This window comes from Bos indicus, chromosome 27 (genome assembly GCF_029378745.1).
Source record: "Bos indicus isolate NIAB-ARS_2022 breed Sahiwal x Tharparkar chromosome 27, NIAB-ARS_B.indTharparkar_mat_pri_1.0, whole genome shotgun sequence".
NCBI lineage: Eukaryota > Metazoa > Chordata > Mammalia > Artiodactyla > Bovidae > Bos > Bos indicus.
In genome coordinates this window covers 27,063,608-27,081,878 of record NC_091786.1, presented here as the reverse complement: position 1 = coordinate 27,081,878, position 18,271 = coordinate 27,063,608, and the positions used below count along the sequence as shown (strand labels likewise).

Below are 18,271 nucleotides of genomic sequence, written 5' to 3'. Positions count from 1 at the left end.
GGGATTCAGAATTAGATAATGAGCTTATGGTTGCCACAGAGAAGGATTGGGGGACAGGATAGTTAGGGAGTTTGGGATGGACATGTATACACTGCTTGTATACATGTTAAAATGCTAACATGGGTTAACATGGGTTAAAATGGGTAACTAACAAGGGCCTACTGTATAGCACGTGGAACTCTGCTCAATGTTATGTGGCAGACTGGATGAGAGGGGAGTTTGGGGGAGAATGGTTACATGGATATATATGGCTGAGTCACTTTGCTGTTCACCTGTCACTACATTGTTAATTGGCTATACCCCAATACAAAATAAAAAAGCTTAAAGTAAATAAATAAATGCATGTGATGATTACAGAAAAAAAGAATTAAGTATAAAAATGTTTAAGAGAATTTAGGCACTTTAATACATCTACCTGATTAGTCTTAGGAATGTAGTTGAAATTGTATAATTGAATAATCGATGTAGACTATAATCATAAACTTAACTCTTAAGCTCACAATGATTTGCCTTACAATCTTATAAATTCAATTTATAAATGTAGTAAATTATAAAAATTACTTTGAAGGACATTTGTTAAACATTTGGTCCCATTTATAAACTTAGATAATTGAACTCACTTTTGAGTTGCAATGTTTTTTTTCCTACGTATTAGTTGTGTGATGAACTTTCCCCAAGTATTAAATAATTTTTACAATGCTAAAAATTTTTAAATGAGATGAGATTATAAATCAATTGCTGTTGTTCAGTCACTAAGTCATGTCTGATCTTTTGTGACCTCATGGACTATAGCCTTCCAGGCCCTTCTGTCCATGGGATTTACCAGGCAAGAATACTGGAGTGGGTTGCCATTTCTTTCTCCAGGGAATCTTCCCGTCCCAGGGATTGAATCTGCGTCTCCTGTTCTGGCAGCCAAATTGTTTACCTCTGAGTCATCAGATCAATAGATTGTGGTAAAAAGTAAGCTGCTGCTGCTGCTAAGTCATTTCAGTCACGTCGGACTCTGTGCGACCCCATAGATGGCAGCCCGCTCCTCTGTCCCTGGGATTCTCCAGGCAAGAATACTGGAGTGGGTTGCCATTTCCTTCTCCAATGCATGAAAGTGAAAAGTGAAAGTGAAGTTGCTCAGTCGTGCCTGACTCTTAGCAACCCCATGGACTGCAGCCTACCAGGCTCTTCCATCCATGGGATTTTCCAGGCAAGAGTACTGGAGTGGGTTGCCATTGCCTTCTCCGAAAAAGAAAGCAGGGGGAAATAGAAATTGAATTAGTAGTCAAGTGGAAGAAATGGCAGAGTTTTCATTTGTTATGATTAGAAAGAACAAATCCTATTACTATTTAGTTAACAAAAGTATCTGTAGCTGCCAAAACATTAGAGGAAAAGGAAAGAAAATGTAGTCCATGTATCAAAAGATATAACACAAAGAAAAAAAACCCAGCAAAAGTGTGTGGAAAATGGCATCCTCACCATTAAAACCTTTGCCTGATTTCTGCTCCTCCTCAGGTGCCACCCGGGGTGATATGTGACAGCAAAAGAGGTGGTGAAGGCCTGGGCAGCAAGGAAAACGTGATTTTTGTCCTTGAGCTATGAGGGCCAATCATTCCAGTTCATTTCCACAGATTGCACAGAAAGAATATCTAAGGAGTAGAGACAAAAGCCACCTCTGGTCTGCTAAGGTCCAGTGTTACCAAAGGAAGAAGCTCTTCCAATCTGACCAGATCCTAGGATTCCTGACCTAGGAATTCGTTCATATAGACCAGAGGCACAGCTGTGACAAGGACTCACTTTCAGGTCGTTGGCCCCTGAGGCAGGCAGCTAAGAGACCAACCTCTAGCCTGAGAGACGTTCTTGAAGCCAGAGCTCCACCCAGCTCCTAAACACGTGCCTGTCTGCCGTGCATGAAAAGACAACCCGGGTGTAACTTTTGGCTTCTAGCAAGACTAGGTGCTTGCTGCTGCTGCTGCTAAGTCACTTCAGTCGTGTCCAACTCTGTGTGACCCCATAGACGGCAGCCCACCAGGCTCCCCCGTACCTGGGATTCTCCAGGCAATAACACTGGGGTGGGTTGCCATTTCCTTCTCTAATGCATGAAAGTGAAAAGTCAAAGTGAAGTCGCTCAGTCATGTCTGACTCTTAGCGATTCCATGGACTGCAGCCTACCAGGCTCCTCCATCCATGGGATTTTCCAGGCAAGAGTACTGGAGGTGGGGTGCCACTGCCTTCTCCGAGCTTGGTAACTATCAATCTAAATTTGAGGTCTAAGTAATAGTACAAAGTAACAGCATGGATGGCAAGTCCCTTGAAAGTCTGTCATTCAACAGATTAGGTTAGTAGTTTCAACTCCCCAGGCAGTTATGAAATGGTCAAAGAGACCAGGAGAAGTTGATGGAGAAAGGAAAGTTTGGTCCACATGCTTCACCCATTTCTGGTTGCTCCCCTTGTAGGGACGTTGGGTCCCTCTTGGCACTGGCAGGTCGGTGTAAACCCACTACAGCCTCCCCTTTTGGGCATGCCTTCAGTTGTTACGAGGCGTCTCGGAACCGCAAAGCTGGAATTAACTCTAGTTTCGCACTTGTTTTGTGCATCTCTGGCTTTCAATCACTCACTCATGCAGGCACACCAGAGAGTTAGTAAAGTAGAATAGAAAATGTGTTTACTAGAGGAACAAAAGAACTAGAGCTCGAAGTGTCCTTCAGTTCAATTCAGTCGCTCAGTCGTGTCTGACTGTTTGCGACCCCATGGACTGCAGCACCCCAGGCTTCCCTGTCCATCACCAACTCCTAAAGCTTACTCGAACTTATGTCCATCAAGTCAGTGATGCCATCCAATCATCTTATCCTCTGTCATCCACTTCTCCTCCTGCCTTCAATCTTTCCCAGTGTCAGGGTCTTTTCCGATGAGTCAGTTCTTCACATCAGGAGGCCAAAGTATTGGAGTTTCAGCTCCAGCATTAGTCCTTCCAATGAATATTCAGGACTGATTTCCTTTAGGATGGATTGGTTGGATCTCCTTGCAGTCCAAGAAACTCTCAAGTCTTCTCCAATACCACAGTTCAAAAGTATCAATTCTTCTGCACTCAGCTTTCTTTATAGTCCAACTCTCACATCCATACATGACTACTGGAAAAACCATAGTTTTGACTAGACGGACCTTTGTTGGCAAAATAATGTCTCTGCTTTTTAATATGTTGTCTAGGTTGGTGATAGCTTTTCTTCCAAGGAGCAAGTGTCTTTTCATTTCATGGCTGTAATCACCATCTGCAGTGATTTTGGAGCCCCCCAAAATAAAGTCTCTCACTGTTTCCATTGTTTCCCAATCTATTTGCCATGAAGTGATGGGACGGGATGCCATGATCTTAGTTTTCTGAATGTTGAGTTTTAAGCCAAGTTTTTCATTCTCCTCTTTCACTTTCATCAAGAGGCTCTTTAGTTCTTCTTCACTTTCTGCCATAAGAGTGGTGTCACCTGCATATCTGAGGTTATTGATATTTCTTTCTGCAATCTTGATTCCAGCTTGTGCTTCACCCAGCCTGGCATTTCTCACGATGTACTCTGCATATAAGTTAAATAAGCAGGGTGACAATATACAGCCTGACGTACTCCAAGGGTCCTTACCTTGTTTTGAAGATCCTGGACAAGCCCTCAAGATGATAGCTTATGGTGAATGGTGAACGGTGCCCCCAGATTCATGGTCTCCAAAGGAGATTTAACACTGGGACCAAAGACAGTCTCAGTCACTCAGAACTTTGTGTCCACTTTATTTAAAGTGAAAGTGACAGAAAAAGCTTCTGACATAGACATCAGAAGGGTGCAGGAGAGTACCCGCCTCACTAGTTGAAGCAGGGCCTTATATACTTCTCAACTAGCTGCTGAGAATAGATAAAAAATACCTCAAGGTTGTGAGAATTTTGCCCAGACCCTTTCCCAGTAACTTACATCCTGGGATGACATCAGCATGAGAATAGCCAGAAGGAACAGCTTAATCCAGAGCTCAAGGCTGTGGAAGTTTTCCCTAGGCCTTCTCCAGTAATGTTCATCCAAAGCTCAAAAAAGACACGTCCTTGAACAAGAGATACTGCTGCCTACAAGCCCTACTTATCTAAGGCAAAAGAATGTGAAGAAGAAAGAATGTTCACCTCCTCCTTAAAGGGGACTTAGGCTTGGATTCCTTATCAACCTGCCGAGGTTAACTCTCTCAGCATCTTTTGGGTTCCCTGTTCCAAAATGAATAGAGAAGGATGGTGCAGGCCTGCGAATGGAAAGTTAAGTTTAAGTGACTGGACTGGAGTAGCTAGATTCTATGATCTAGATAATCCTTAAATCTGGCTATAATAGGCCATGCTATAATTAACGCAAGAAGTCTTTAAAATCTTGTCATTTTCATCCCTCAAACTTGTTGTGAAGTGTTTGCTACCTCCAAGCACAAGCTTCAGCTAAGGCAGTTGGTCTTTAGCTATCTAACAAACACTGTTTTTCAAAAACTTTTTGAATTACAGTCATCAAAAATGTACCAGAATGGCCCCTTCTGCGGATGCCTGGAAACTTTTTTTCACAGTGCCCACTCTACTCAGTTTTGTGGAAGAGAACCCAGGCCCCCAACAGAGTGGAAAGGATGCCAGTAGCAGGCATAGACCATTTAGCCATTTGACAAAATGATCTTTATTTAAGGTCTACTGTGTGCTTCCCTGGTGGCTCAGACTGTAAAGAACCCGCCCGCAATGCGGGAGACCTGGGTTCGATCCCTGGGTTGGGAAGATCCCCTGAAGACGGGCATGGCAACCCACTCCAGTCTTCTTGCTGGGAGAATCCCGTGGCCAGAGGAGCCTGGGGCGGGTGGGAAAGCCGGGGCGGCTACAATCCATAGGGGTCTCAAAGAGTTCAACAGACTAAGCGACTTTCACTTCACTTTCACATGTACAAATAGCGTATGTGGTGAACACTCTTTTCACGTTGGGACACTGAACCCATGCTCAGGATCCAATCGCCCCCTCCCCCCACCCCCATCCTCAGATTCCGCCCCCAAAGGCCGCCGGCTCCTCTGTCTGCGCAGGCTCAGAAGTGACATCTTCGGGGCAGACTCCTCCGCGTGCGTACGTACACGTGTTTGAGGAGCGCCCGCTTCCTTCCTGAAGCTTCTTCGGCTGCAGGTTGGTGGAAGTTCTGTATCGGCTGTATCGCCTCGAAAATTTGGATTCTGAAGAACTGGCCAGGCAAAGGATGCTCAAGGTTTGTGAGGCAAATGTGGCGTTTGCGGAGAGGCAATTTAGAAGCCAGCAAGGTGCCAGGTTGAATTCAAGAGAGAATGTTAAATTATCACGAAGTTCAGCATTTGGACCCAAAGGTGGGGCCTGCGAGGGGAGTGAAAGCCCCGATGCCTAAAGTGAACTTTTAGCTTCTCTTGGGTGACGCTGAGGCAGCGGGAGGGGGAAGCCCCATAGCTCGGACGCGGCCTCGCCCGCGCCGGGAGACCCGCGGTTCTCTGTCGCCCGAAAGCAGTGAAGAGCGCATGGAATCCTGCGGGCCTTCGGAAGGAAGCCACTCGGCGTTCTTTGCGGGCCGCAGGGGCTGAAGTGGGAGATGGGTGGCTGGGGATTGTTTCGGGGGGATGGAGGGCGGCATCCTGGGGGCGGGGCTGGGGCCGCTCTGGTGGGCGTGGCTTCTCCGGGCCCGGCCGCCCCCTCAGGTTCACACGCCGCCCGCGGCTGTGGAGCGCGAAACGCCGAAAGCCGCCGTGGTGACGGCTGCTCTCGAGGCGGCGCCCCGAGGCGCTGAGCCGCCCGGGCCGCTTGGGCCGTCCGCGCGCCGCGTCGCCTCGGGGCAGAGCCCGCGCTCTCCGGACGATGCCCGCCGGCGCTGGCCCTCCGCTGTCTCGCTGCAGGAACGGGTGGACTTGGGGGCGCTCGGGTAGGCGAGGGCGGCTCGGGAGCGGGGCGCGGAGGGCGTTCGGGCACCGGCGAGGGGTGAGCAGCCCCGCCGGGCGGGCGGACCTAAACGCTCCCGGCGATGCGGCCGCCGCGTGTCCCGAGCGATGCGGCCGTTGTAAGGGCTGGGTGGAGTGTTTGCGAGGCTGCTGTGTCGTCGGTAGTTCTTGACTTCTTGATTCAGTTCTCTGAACTTCGTGAAACGCCTAAGATGCGACGGTGGTGTGGGTGCAAAAACGTCTCCCGACTGCCAGGTAGTTAAGTTTGAGCCATTTCCTAAACTCGCGCCCACTTAGATCTTTCAAGGCGGTTTCCATCCTTCCCTTGCTTAGGGTTGAATTTTCTCCATTTGTTTGGAATGCTCAGTATTCCACTTAGTTTCTCAGTATTTATTTGATGTACTTGGCCGCCGTCATGGCTGTGTGGAAAGAAACGACTTAGTAATGATTATTGATGTTACAGAAAATCGGCTGAGGTTGTTGGTAACTGCAAGTTCCCTCAAAATTTCAAAATTGTGGATTCCAAGTGCGATGTGAAGCATCCTAACTGTGAGTGCATTATTCGCTTTTGGGAGCGACAGATGAATATGGGACTGTTTCAAAGTACGAAGTCAGAGTGGCACAAAATTAAAACTTAAGTTTTTGAATTCTCCTTTCGACAGTGTGTCGTGTATGTTTAGAGGGAATAGAAGTAGTACAGGCTTTAAATGTCTTTGAGTTCACATTTAGAAAACTGTTAATTTCTAATTTCGTTTATGAGATATTCTTAAAAAGTTTTAGGCTTCATTCAAAAGATATTGTTGATTGGAAAAGAGGGTACCGTTTTGCCATTTGAGGCCCAAGGGGACTGGAGGAGTGAAGTCAGAATTTAGAAACATTTTCGATACTGGGTCATTGCTCAGTTTCTTAAAAGCTTTCAAGTAAAAGAAAAACAAGTCTGCTTTATTGCCCAGATGCTTAAATAGCCGAACCTTACTGAAACATAAAGATGTCAAAATTTGGAGAGAATGCTCAAGTATCTTGAATACCCATGCACATTTTCTTTTTAAAAAACATATGGAAGAATTCATATGACTAGGGGGAAAAAAATAGGAATTATCTGTAGAGTTCAGTTGTTGAACAATGAGAAAAAAATAGTATAACTTTTGTTTACATTTTCTGGAATTTTTAATAGTGGCTAGTGATAATTTCAATTTTAGTAGAATTTTAGCCGTTTTTTACTTTTATCATTTAATGTTAATGTTTTTACCACTTTGCAGTATATACATATGGAATGTTGTACACCTGAAAGTGATATGTCAATTATAGCTCAATGTATGTCAAGAATATGTAAAAATTACTTTATAGAACCAGTAAAATATAATTATAGTACTTTTGTTAATAAAAAATATTGTTGTACTTTTACTCAACGACAAGTTATATGAGAATCACTTTTTCTGAGTACAACTAGTGTACATGGGCACTTTTAAGTTATAAAATTATGTTTTATTATGCTGAAGGCATGGACATAAGTTTGGGTAAACTCCAGGAGTTGGTGATGGACAGGGAGGCCTAGCGTGCTGCAATTCATGGGGTCAAAGAGTCGGACTCGACTGAACTACTGAACTGAACTGAACTGATCCTGAAGGCTATCATAATGTGGGCTTCCCAGTGGTAAAGAATACACCTGCCAATGCAAGAGACAGGGGTTCTATCCCTTGGTCAGGAAGATACCCAGGAGAAGAAAGTGGCAACCCACTCCATCCCAAGAAAGATGGATGTGGAAGCCTGGCGGGCTACAGTCCATGGGGTTGCAAGAGTCGGCCAGGACTTAGGGGCTAAACAACAATAATCATACTGTACTTGGGTTGCAAAATCTTAAGTTTGGGAAAATAGTCACCATTTTCACAGTACTTAATTTTAGAAAACTGGCAATTATGGTTTTTTGGTAAGCATACTACTTTGGTCTGCTTTTCTGTGTTCCTGTTTCCTTTCTCATTTATTTAGAAATATCTGTACTTTATTGATGGAAAAGGCAATGGCACCCCACTCTAGTACTCCTGTCTGGAAAATCCCATGGACAGAGGAGCCTGGTAGGCTGCAGTCCATGGGGTCGCTGAGGGTCGGACACGACTGAGCGTCTTCACTTTCCCTTTTCACTTTCATGCATTGGAGAAGGAAATGGCAACCCACTCCAGTGTTCTTGCCTGGAGAATCCCAGGGACGGGGGAGCCTGGTGGGCTGCCGTCTATGGGGTCGCACAGAGTCGGACACGACTGACGTGACTTAGCAGCAGCAGCAGTACTTTATTGAAGGATGATTTAGAGGGTTTGAAGTACCTGCACTTTTTCTATTGGATCACAAACCGTGATTGTGTTGCAGAGTTGGAATTGCTTTCCCTCTAAATCTTTGTTTGATTCTATTCATATTTTGTTGCTTATACTTATTATTTAAAAAAGTGATTTTTTTGGTCCAACAATTATTTCCAGAGCAGCCGTATTTTATTTGTTGATCTGATGTGTCTATAAGTGATGTTCTTGGGTGGTTGGTTTTTACTTTGTAATGCTTTGGTTTTTAAAATTAGTCAAGTAGTAGAGTTAGATTGTCAGAACTTCTATGGAGATGTCTCTGTTTTACATGGTTAGGAAAAGCGGCACAACAAGTTAAGCGAAGTTTAGGAAATTTTAAACACATGCATAGAGAAAACTCGATTGCTTTAATGAGCAGTTTTGCTGGTAAAGATCGTCCCTGAGGTCTGGTAGCAACTCTGTATGCTTGAAATCTGTAATCCACATAATGCAAAGCCTTTGTAATTACAGCACTTCAACACTAATGATAGCTGCTCCTGAGGGTCTGTCTTTAATTACAACAGCTGAGACTCTGGCAAAGCTCTTGCTATGGCTTTCAGCAGTGCGGCTGTGAATACATATCAACGGTTCAGTCCTTATCAGAACCTAAGTTTCCTTTTTGGATAGCTTTGGTAGTGCTTATTAGACCCTAGGTATACAAAAATTTTTTTTTGATTTTTAAGTGTGTTCAAGAGGTTTACTGTAATTCAACTTGAGAATTTTGAGGACAATAATGCGTGGTGGCTCAGATGGTAAAGAATCTGCCTGCTATGCAGGAGGCCTGGGTTCTATCCCTTGGTTGGGAAGATCCCCTGGAGAAGGGAATGGCAACCCACTCCAATATTCTTGCCTGGAGAATCCCACAGACGGAGGAGCCTGGCCGCCTATGTGGGCAAGTCCATGTGGTCGCAAAGAGTCAGACTTGGCTGAGTGACTAACACACTTTGAATATAATAGAGAAAATCACTGGTTTGAGGGTCTAGCTTCCGGATAGAAATCGCAAACCTCCCAGGTGAGCACGTACTCCCCAAGTGGGGGAAACACTTTCCTTTTGCTGATGAGGATGAAGTGGCATTTCCTTTACAGTTTTTTAAGCATAAGCTTATTAGTGCTGGTATATTTACAGGTTGAACAGCAAAACTGCGAAGTGTGGGGGTAATGAAAATGGGTAAGTGGCATTTTTTATATTAAATCAGCAGGTACCATTGTAATTGTCTCATTTAAAAGTTTTAAACTTGGGATACACGGACTTCAGATACTGGATGCTTGGGGCTAGTGCACTGGGACGACCCAGAGGGATGGTATGGGGAGGGAGGAGGGAGGAGGGTTTAGGATGGGGAACACATGTATACCTGTGGCGGATTCATTTTTATATTTGGCAAAACTAATACAATTATGTAAAGTTTAAAAATAAAATTAAAATAAATAAATAAATAAAAGTTTTAAACTTGGGATACACGGACTTCATTGAGTACAGAAGTTCCTAATTCTTTGCCAAAAAAAGAGTGAATTGTGTTCATTTTTTGGTGGAGAAGATATATAGCTTAATAGACTTTCTAAAGAGTGTGAGACTCCCTCCTCCCAAAATAAATTTAGCAGTGAACTTGAGAGAGGGTATTTTCAGGACACATTTTCAGTTTTATAAACTGAAATAGCTAGTTAGTAGCAGAGCAGGAACCTCAAGCCTAGGCTTTTAACCGCCAATCCTTTGTTTTTCCCATTAATCCACATTTATTGCACCTTCTGTGGCCTCTTGTTTTGATAAGGGTGTTCTGTACTCTGACTTACAAGTAAAGCCTTGTTTAGAGAGATCTTTAAAGCTCACATAAGCATTTTAATGCTTGATCTTAACAGAAACTATGAGCAAAAAATGAATGATCATTCGTAAAGGAAGATACGAACAAACACTTGCTAATATAGATGAAAACATTACCACTCCTTGTGCCATTAATAATTGAACAAGTCCAAAAGGGACAAAGCTTTTGTAAAGTCAGATTCTTTGTTAGTAGAATTACATATTGTAGTGGTGGTCAGGGAAGTCTGGAAGCCCTTTTGACCTTGAAATGACAATCTTATTTAAAGTTTATACATCCCTTGGATTCTGTGGGGTGTGTTTGTATGGTATCATATTTTGCCAGGGAATAGGAAGTAACTTCAATTAACACATTTTAAACATTCCACAAATCCATCTATCTGTTTCTAGAAGACCCAAATTTTGTGTTTGCAGGCATCTTTCAAGCCCCATCCAGTCAATTAAACTAAGTATTTTAGTTTCTTCAAATACTTTGTGCCTATCTATCTGAGGCATTTAGCTCCTAAAAATTCTTGTTCTTTCTTAAGGCTAAAAAGAGCATAGGGCTTCACAGGTTGATAAATAATGTAACTAGATGAAAAAGGATGGAGGAATGTTAGATGTTTAATATTAAACTGTAAGGATTAAAAAATTAAACTTCTTTATGTGATTTAAATATACACCAGTAATAGCCAGCACTTACAGAGCACTTTCGGAGAAGGCAGTGGCACCCCACTCCAGTACTCCTGCCTGGAAAATCCCATGGACGGAGGAGCCTGGTGGGCTGCAGTCCATGGGGTCGCTGAGGGTCGGACACGACTGAGCGACTTCACTTTCACTTTTCACTTTCATGCATTGGAGAAGGAAATGGTCACCCACTCCAGTGTTCTTGCCTGGAGAATCCCAGGGATGGGGAAGCCTGGTGGGCTGCCGTCTATGGGGTCACACAGAGTCGGACATGACTGAAGTGACTTAGCAGCAGCATAGAGCACTTTACTATAAAGCAATCATTTTTCTGTGTTGCATATGTTAATTCAGTTAACCAGTACAATAGGAGAGTGTTGATTAACTGGATTAACTTACTGAGTATTTTTTAGTAATTTTTATTTACATATTTTTGTCTGTGCTGGGTCTGTGTTGCCACATGGGCTTTTTTCCCTCCAGCTGGGGCTGGTGGAGGCTACTCTCCAGTTGCGGCATGTGGGCTTCTCGTTGGAGTGGCTTCTCCTGTGTAGCACTGACTCTAGGTCTGAGGGCTCAGTAAGTAGTTCGGGCCCCCGGGCTCTGAAGCACAGTAATCCTAGCACATGGGCTTAGTCGCTCCATGGCCCGTGGGATCTTCCCTGATCAGAGATGAAACCTGTGTCTCCTGTATTGGCAAACAGATTCTTTACCACTGAGTCACCAGGGCAGCCCCTGAATAGATACTAATTTTCCTATTTTTATATATGAAGAAGCTCAGGCACAGAGAGCTTTAGGTTAAGTGGTCCAAAGTTGCGCAGTTAGGAAGAGGCAGAACAGGATTTTGAACCAGGTGATCTGGCTTTACCAAACTGCTGCTAAAAATATATTTATTGCTGATCTAGGGCATAAGTTAAATAATAATCTCGTTAAAACAATCTGTAGGAACTATTTATGCTAATTTTTTTAAAGAATTATTTGCTACAACTTTGCTGAGTCTGAAGAAAAGCTAATAGCACATGATTCTGTTTTGGTCACTGTGGTATTTATGGACTATCCAAAAGTGGGACTGAAAGTCTAGCAAAAGGATAACATCACAGAAGTCAAGAAAGCTGATCCAAGTTCACTTCACTTCTCTGCCTGAGGTGCTACGACTTGCATTCTAGTTCCTTTTTTCTGGGAACTGGATAATATGCGAGGTTTGCCTACAGGTTTCTTTGAAGCCTTTTAAGTTTCTAGTTTGTCTGTGTCTATGTCTGTCTCCCCTCTCCTCACTGGTAACTACTTGTTTGTTCTTTTTATATTAAAATCTGTTCTGATGTTAGTAAGGATGCACATTTTATTAGTTTGTTGCTAATGTGAAAGAATATTGGATAATTGCTGGTTCTCAAATTTAAACATGGGAAAAAGATTAATTTTTAAATGAATGGTTTGCCTCTTTCATGAGAACGATGGATAATTAAATAAATTCATTTAGAAGTTGTAATTGTGTATTAGTGTTTTCTGGACATGACTCCATTACAAATATACATAGTTTAGTATTAACTATTAAAAAAATTTTTTTTACCTTATGTTTTACTTTTACATTCAGTGGACCATATTAGGTGAATATGATTGGTGGCTGTATTTTCCATACCAAGATGTGTAGAAAATTAAATTACTGTTGAATTCTTTGGACCAATAAAGAAAGATAGCTTACTATTCTTAAACAAGAGGAACATCTTGAATAGCAAGAATGATTCAGTGCACAGTTCATTGATCTTAGAGGGCAGTCTGAAGAATCTCTTGGTTTTTAACTAGAAAACAGGCCAGTGCAGGAAGAAAAGTTGATTCAGCATTGGTTCAGTTCTAGTTAGATACTTACCAAGGGATGCCTCATATCTAGGTATCTTTTCTACATAAATAAAAATGAATTGTGTGGGGATCTTCCCAGGTGGTCCAGTGGTTAAGACTCTGCCTTCCAATGCAGGATACTCGGGTTCAATCCCTGGTCAGGGAACTGAGATCCCACGTGTCACCAGGGCAACTAAGCCCACGTGCCACAGCCGAGCTCCGATGCAGCCAAATAAATGAATATTAAACAAAAAGAATTGTGTGGATTTTGGAGCTGACCAATTTTAGAGATTATTTTGTTGTTAGAGAAAGTAACTGATAATCTTTCTACCAGGATTATAGGATGCTTTTATTGTTATTTCTCTTCCAAGGTGTTTTTTTTTTTTTTAGCCTCTTGGAAATTGTATGTCGTCATCATTAGTCATCTGATTATTACTTCGTATTTCCCTAACGTCTTTTAAAAAGTCTCATAGCCACAATAGATTACCTACTAATTTTAATCCCTGTGCTTTTCAACAATTCCCTGACTCCTCTTACAAATAATTTCCAGGCACTCATCTTCCACAGTCTGGTAACACAACTTACATATTTTACACTTTTCAGCAAAACATCTACTTTCTAGGACTTCAACTAAGCACTCATCTCTCTTCTTGTTTCTGCATAGAGGGGACAAGAAGTAACTTTAAGCAGGCAAGGTGGCAACTTTCTAGCTGTTGTCATTGACTTTTCACTGTGTTTACGATACAGTGTGTTTCAGTATCTTAGAGGAAGGCATTCTTTATATTTAATACTTGGAGTCACTAATAGTAACAGTTACTCCCAAGTTGTATTTATCTATAAATATTATAAAACAAGGTTGATATGGAGGATAAGGGTAAATAATCCAGTTAGGTAATCCAGGTTATTTTCCTTGTTATGCAGTAGCTTTCAAGTTATCATTTGCTAATTTACTCCCTAGTCGAATGATTCTGTTTGGGTCGAGCCAGTCAGAATTTGGCATTTGAGAAGATTGAAGGAAGGACTAAGGACTGGAGGATTGAGTTAGTGAAAGTCGGTCTGTTTTCTCACCTTTGTAGCCAGAATGACTTTGACCTCTTTGTGGAACTTGATCTATTTTTCTCAAAGCTTCTAGACTCTAAAGGGAAAGGAACCAGGGGACTCCTAAGCCTTGGGGACTACTTAACTTTAATTATTCTCCTGTTGAAAAGCAGCTGAACTGGAAGTGCTCTTTCCCCATAGCCCAGGCTCTTGGGATAGTCTTTAAAGCATGTAAATTACTTCTAACTTTACTCTCATTTGACTGCATATAATTAGGTAGATACAGGATTTTCCTTGGGCCCGAAGGGAGAGCCTGCCTCAAATTTTTAGAGAAGTCCATCCGTATAATACAGAATATTAAAACAAGATTTGGATTTCTGCATCACAATGATGGAAATATTTGAGGACCAGTTTTTGCTTCTACTTTAGGAAATCCCTCATATTGGAGATTTAGTGATCCAACATAGACAGCTGATCACAGTTTATCATGATAAAATTGCTTAAAAGGTAATCTCTTTCTTGCCTATTATCTTTGCCCTGAGGGCAACAGACTAAATCTGAGCAATAAATATAATTGAAATAAGTCTTGAGGAATGTACTGGTAATCCCTAGACTTTTCCTACGTGGAATGCCCACATTTTTTTGTGCCTGATCATCTAGATTGGGGGTTCTCAAAATGTGGTTCCTGGACCATCAGCATCACCTGGGTATTTATTAGAAGTAAAAAATTGGGGGCCTCAGAATACTGAGGTTGGAAACTCCAGAGATGGGACCTAGGAATCTGTTTTAATAAGCCCTCTAGGTGATTCTGATAAATGTTAAAAGTTTGAGAACCACTGATTCTAGATCATCTGGGATAAACCAAGGTTTTGTTTGCTTTGCTAGTCCATTGCTTTCAATCTATATACCTTATTACTCATGTGGGTATTACTGTCTAGGTGTACTCCAAGAATAGACAGCCTGTTATTAGTAATACACTGAATAGTACCCAGGATAGAATTGTTGGTGGATTTCAGAGTTCTTCTCTACTTCCTTGTCTTTCCTTCTTGGTGAGTGCCTGGAACAAAGTAGCTGCTTGTTAAATACTGGTTAAATGAATAATTGCCTCCCTTCCCTTCCCCCAAAACAAAACCACATTCTTATAAAATTTCTTTTGGATTCATCCTTTGCAGGAGCGTTAAGTCTGAAAGTGAGGTTCCCAGTTAAGAGCATTTCTTTCACCTAATAGTGATATCGGTTAAGAGACTGCTAACACTAAAAAGAAGAAAGAAAACAATGGTTCTTATGTAGCTGATTGGATGCTTTCCTCAGCATTATCTATCAGTAGATCTCAAATTTAGCTTAGATCAGAATCACCTGGAGAACTTGTCGAGTCACGGATTGCTGGGCCCAGCTCCAAGAGTTTCTGATTAATAGGTCTAGGATCCAGCCAGAAGGTTTTCATTGCCTGTAAATTTCCAGGTGATACTGACGCTGCTGGTCTCGGGACTGTAATTTGAGAACTGCTGCCTTTAGTTCTCCAAGATTAGAAATATAGGTCATTTCATGCATGTGAATATTAGTTCCTGGTGTTTGCGTAGCCAGTGATCTGTAATTGGAAAGTACATGTACTTGGCTAACAAACTTACTGAATAGTGTTTTTCCCCCAAAGGTGTTGTTAAGATCTTTTTTCTCAACACGAGACTTTGTTTTTTTCAGACTTCTTTAAAAACTGTTTTAAAACTCACCTGCTTAGATAATTGAACTTAATTGACTGAAATAGATTCTTTACCCAAATCTTGCCACACTGATCATTTCTCTACTTTTCATCTCAAGCTTGGTTGAGAGTTTAGCTACACTACTCCATGGTATTTCTCGTTGGCATCCATTTGGTTTGGCCCAGCAGCCTGCAGTGACCTTAAACTGACACTCGCCCGCTCAAGCAAGTGCATACCCTGCATAGTGACACTCAGGAACATGCGGGTTTCTGACAGGACTGCTAGTCAGCTGTGCCCTCTCCCTCCCACTGCCTTGCCCTTCTGTGCCCATGTGGCTTACCAAAACCTGGTCATTTGGTTTCAGTTTATCAGTATAGGCTTAACCCAGGAAGCCCAAAGCACTTCAGTTCAGTTCAGTTCAGTCGCTCAGTCTTGTCCAACTCTCTCTGACCCCATGAACCGCAGCACACCAGGCCTCCCTGTCCATCACCAACTCCCGGAGTCCACCCAAACCTATTCCATTGAGTCGGTGATGCCATCCAGCCATCTCATCCTCTGTCGTCCCCTTCTCCTCCTGTCCTCAGTCTTTGGCAGCATCAGGGTCTTCTCCAATGAGTCAGCTCTCCGCGCTTCACACAGACACTAAGAAAGGCTTGTGCCTCAGGTCTTGTCTCTGCTCTCTGCCTTGACCTCCCCTTGTGGTTCCTTAAGGCTTGTCAAGTACTTCCTCTAGGACTTGTGAAGAATGAACTAACTTCTTTCTTTCATTTCCTCTTGTGATCTGTTGTTGAACCTTGGCTTACCACCCAGCTCCCTGTGCTCCACTTAATGTGTTAATGTGACAAATTCATAACACACTTATTAATTTTCCAGTGTAATTTTATACCCAAACATGTGTTGGTTGTTTATATTCTGGAGTTCATATTTATTTTTCTGTTTTCTGTTCTCTAATACAACTTCCCAAAGAATGGGAAAGTTGACATTTCTTTCATTTGGATTTTTTCCCACAGCTAAACACAATTTTCTAGTATTATAGCATCTCCTGAAATAGATTAAAATGAGGTGAAACTGAGCCTTTTTCCCCCAAATCTTTTATAAGATATTTTTGTCTTGCTAAATTGTTCTAAAGAAAAAATCTCAAAAGAGCTCAGTGAATACAGAATTCTTAAGTTCATTGTTATTGGTTGTTTTTTGTTTGCTTGTTTGTTTTTTGTTTGTATGTATATAGGCTCTCAGTTCCCCAACCAGGAGTTGAACTCAGGCCCTCAGCAATGAGACCTGAGTCCTCACCTTGGACCTCCGGGGAATCTCAAGAATTAAGTTTAATAGAGACCTTAGTTAGGTGTTTTAGCCATACCCATTCAAATCAAATACATACATTCTCTGCAGATTCAAGTCAGAGTTTCTATACTAGATAGCTTGTAGTAGAGAAAAAAAGTCTTGAAGACACTTCTGTTAATAGTTTTTCTCTTAATAGACTGTCTCCCATGAATTTGTGGAAAGGCTTACCAGATCCCTACCATCTTTGTAAAAACCTGTGGTTGATGTTGCTCTGTAATTTCACTGTCTCCATACCAGTATTTTCTTGTTCCAGGGGTTTGTTTGCCACTCTTTTACCCTTCCAGAAAGCCTGGGACAACTCTGTGCAAAAATCATTATGTTAACATCCTTCCTTAAACAACTTTCATGATCAAATTAAAAGAAAATTGGAAATGTTTACTTCCTCATACATATGTACTTTTTAGACATGCCAGTCATATTAATTTACAAGTTTGCTTCAGCTTCTTACTGTTGTACTGACTTAACAATTATATTTTAACTTACTGTAATTACAGTAGGTAAACATATGCTACTAATCATTAACTCCAAAATGCACATATCCATATAAGTATTACTAAACATTTCATACCATTTTGTATATTCTTATGTGACTGCCAGCTCACACTATAGGATAAACCATCACTATCAGATTGCTCGGAATTTCTATTACCTAGATTATTTAGCATTTCATTTTACGCACCAGACTCTCATCCTTATTGCCTTGATACTTCATGACTACTCAAGGGCTTCCTAGATAGCTGAAATGGTAAGAATCTGCCTGCAGTGTGGGAGACCTGAGTTTGATCCCTGGGTTAAGAAGATCCCCTGGAGCAGGGAATGGCAACCCACTCCACTATTCTTGCCTGGAGAATTCCATGGACAGAGGAGCCTGGCGAACTATAGTCTATGGGGTCACAAAGAGTCGGTTGGACATGACTGAGCGACTAACACTTTAACTTTCCTGATTACGCTTACCCTTGATTATTTGTATTCTCTCCTTTTGTTTGGGCTTCCCTTGTGGTTCAGTTGGTAAAGAATCCGCCCGAAATGCGGGAGACCTGGGTTGAATCCCTGGGTTGGGAAGATCCCCTGGAGAAGGGAATGGCTACCCACTCCAGTATTCTGGCTTGGAGAATTCCAAGGACTGTACAGTCCATAGGGTCACAAAGAGTCAAACACAACTGAGCGACTTTTGCTTTCACCTTTTCTTTATTTGGGTCTCTTGGGCAGTGACACTTAATTAAAGCAATTGGGTGAAACATAGGCAATAAATTCAGTAAAGGGTAAAATTTTCTGTTTATATACTGAGTTTTAAAATGTGTAGTAATGGGGAATTCCCTGGTGGTCCAGTGGTTAGGACTTGGCATTTCCACAGCAATGGACCTGGGTTTGATCCCTGGTTGGGAAACTAAGATCCCACAAACCACATATTGCAGCCAAAAAAAATTAAAGTGTGTGGTCATGATTTTTTCAAAAAGGGATCTATGGTGTCTGTTTTAAATACATTTTTATATTCTTGAATGTTTAATTTGGTGAAAGAAAAAAATGTAGATTTTAAAGTTAGTCAAAAATTTTGCTGGATGTTTTCACCATGGAAAGATACCATATCTTAGAGAGGGCTTCCCTAGTGGCTCAGTTGGTAAAGAATATGCCAGCAGTTCATG

At 42.0% G+C, this 18,271-nt stretch overlaps 1 protein-coding gene across 14 annotated transcripts in view; it reads left to right on the top strand.

The window, feature by feature from the left end:
* Window positions 1-5,101: 5,101 nt before the first annotated feature.
* Window positions 5,102-18,271, top strand: part of TEX15 (testis expressed 15, meiosis and synapsis associated) — an 82,350-nt gene continuing 69,180 nt past the window's right edge. For 2 of the 14 annotated variants that reach the window (XM_070781354.1, XM_070781349.1), the window contains exon 1: window positions 5,109-5,225. The gene's annotated coding sequence lies outside the window, so the exon portion shown is untranslated. The other 12 variants (XM_070781351.1, XM_019953629.2, XM_070781341.1 and 9 more) reach the window with 11 other exon arrangements.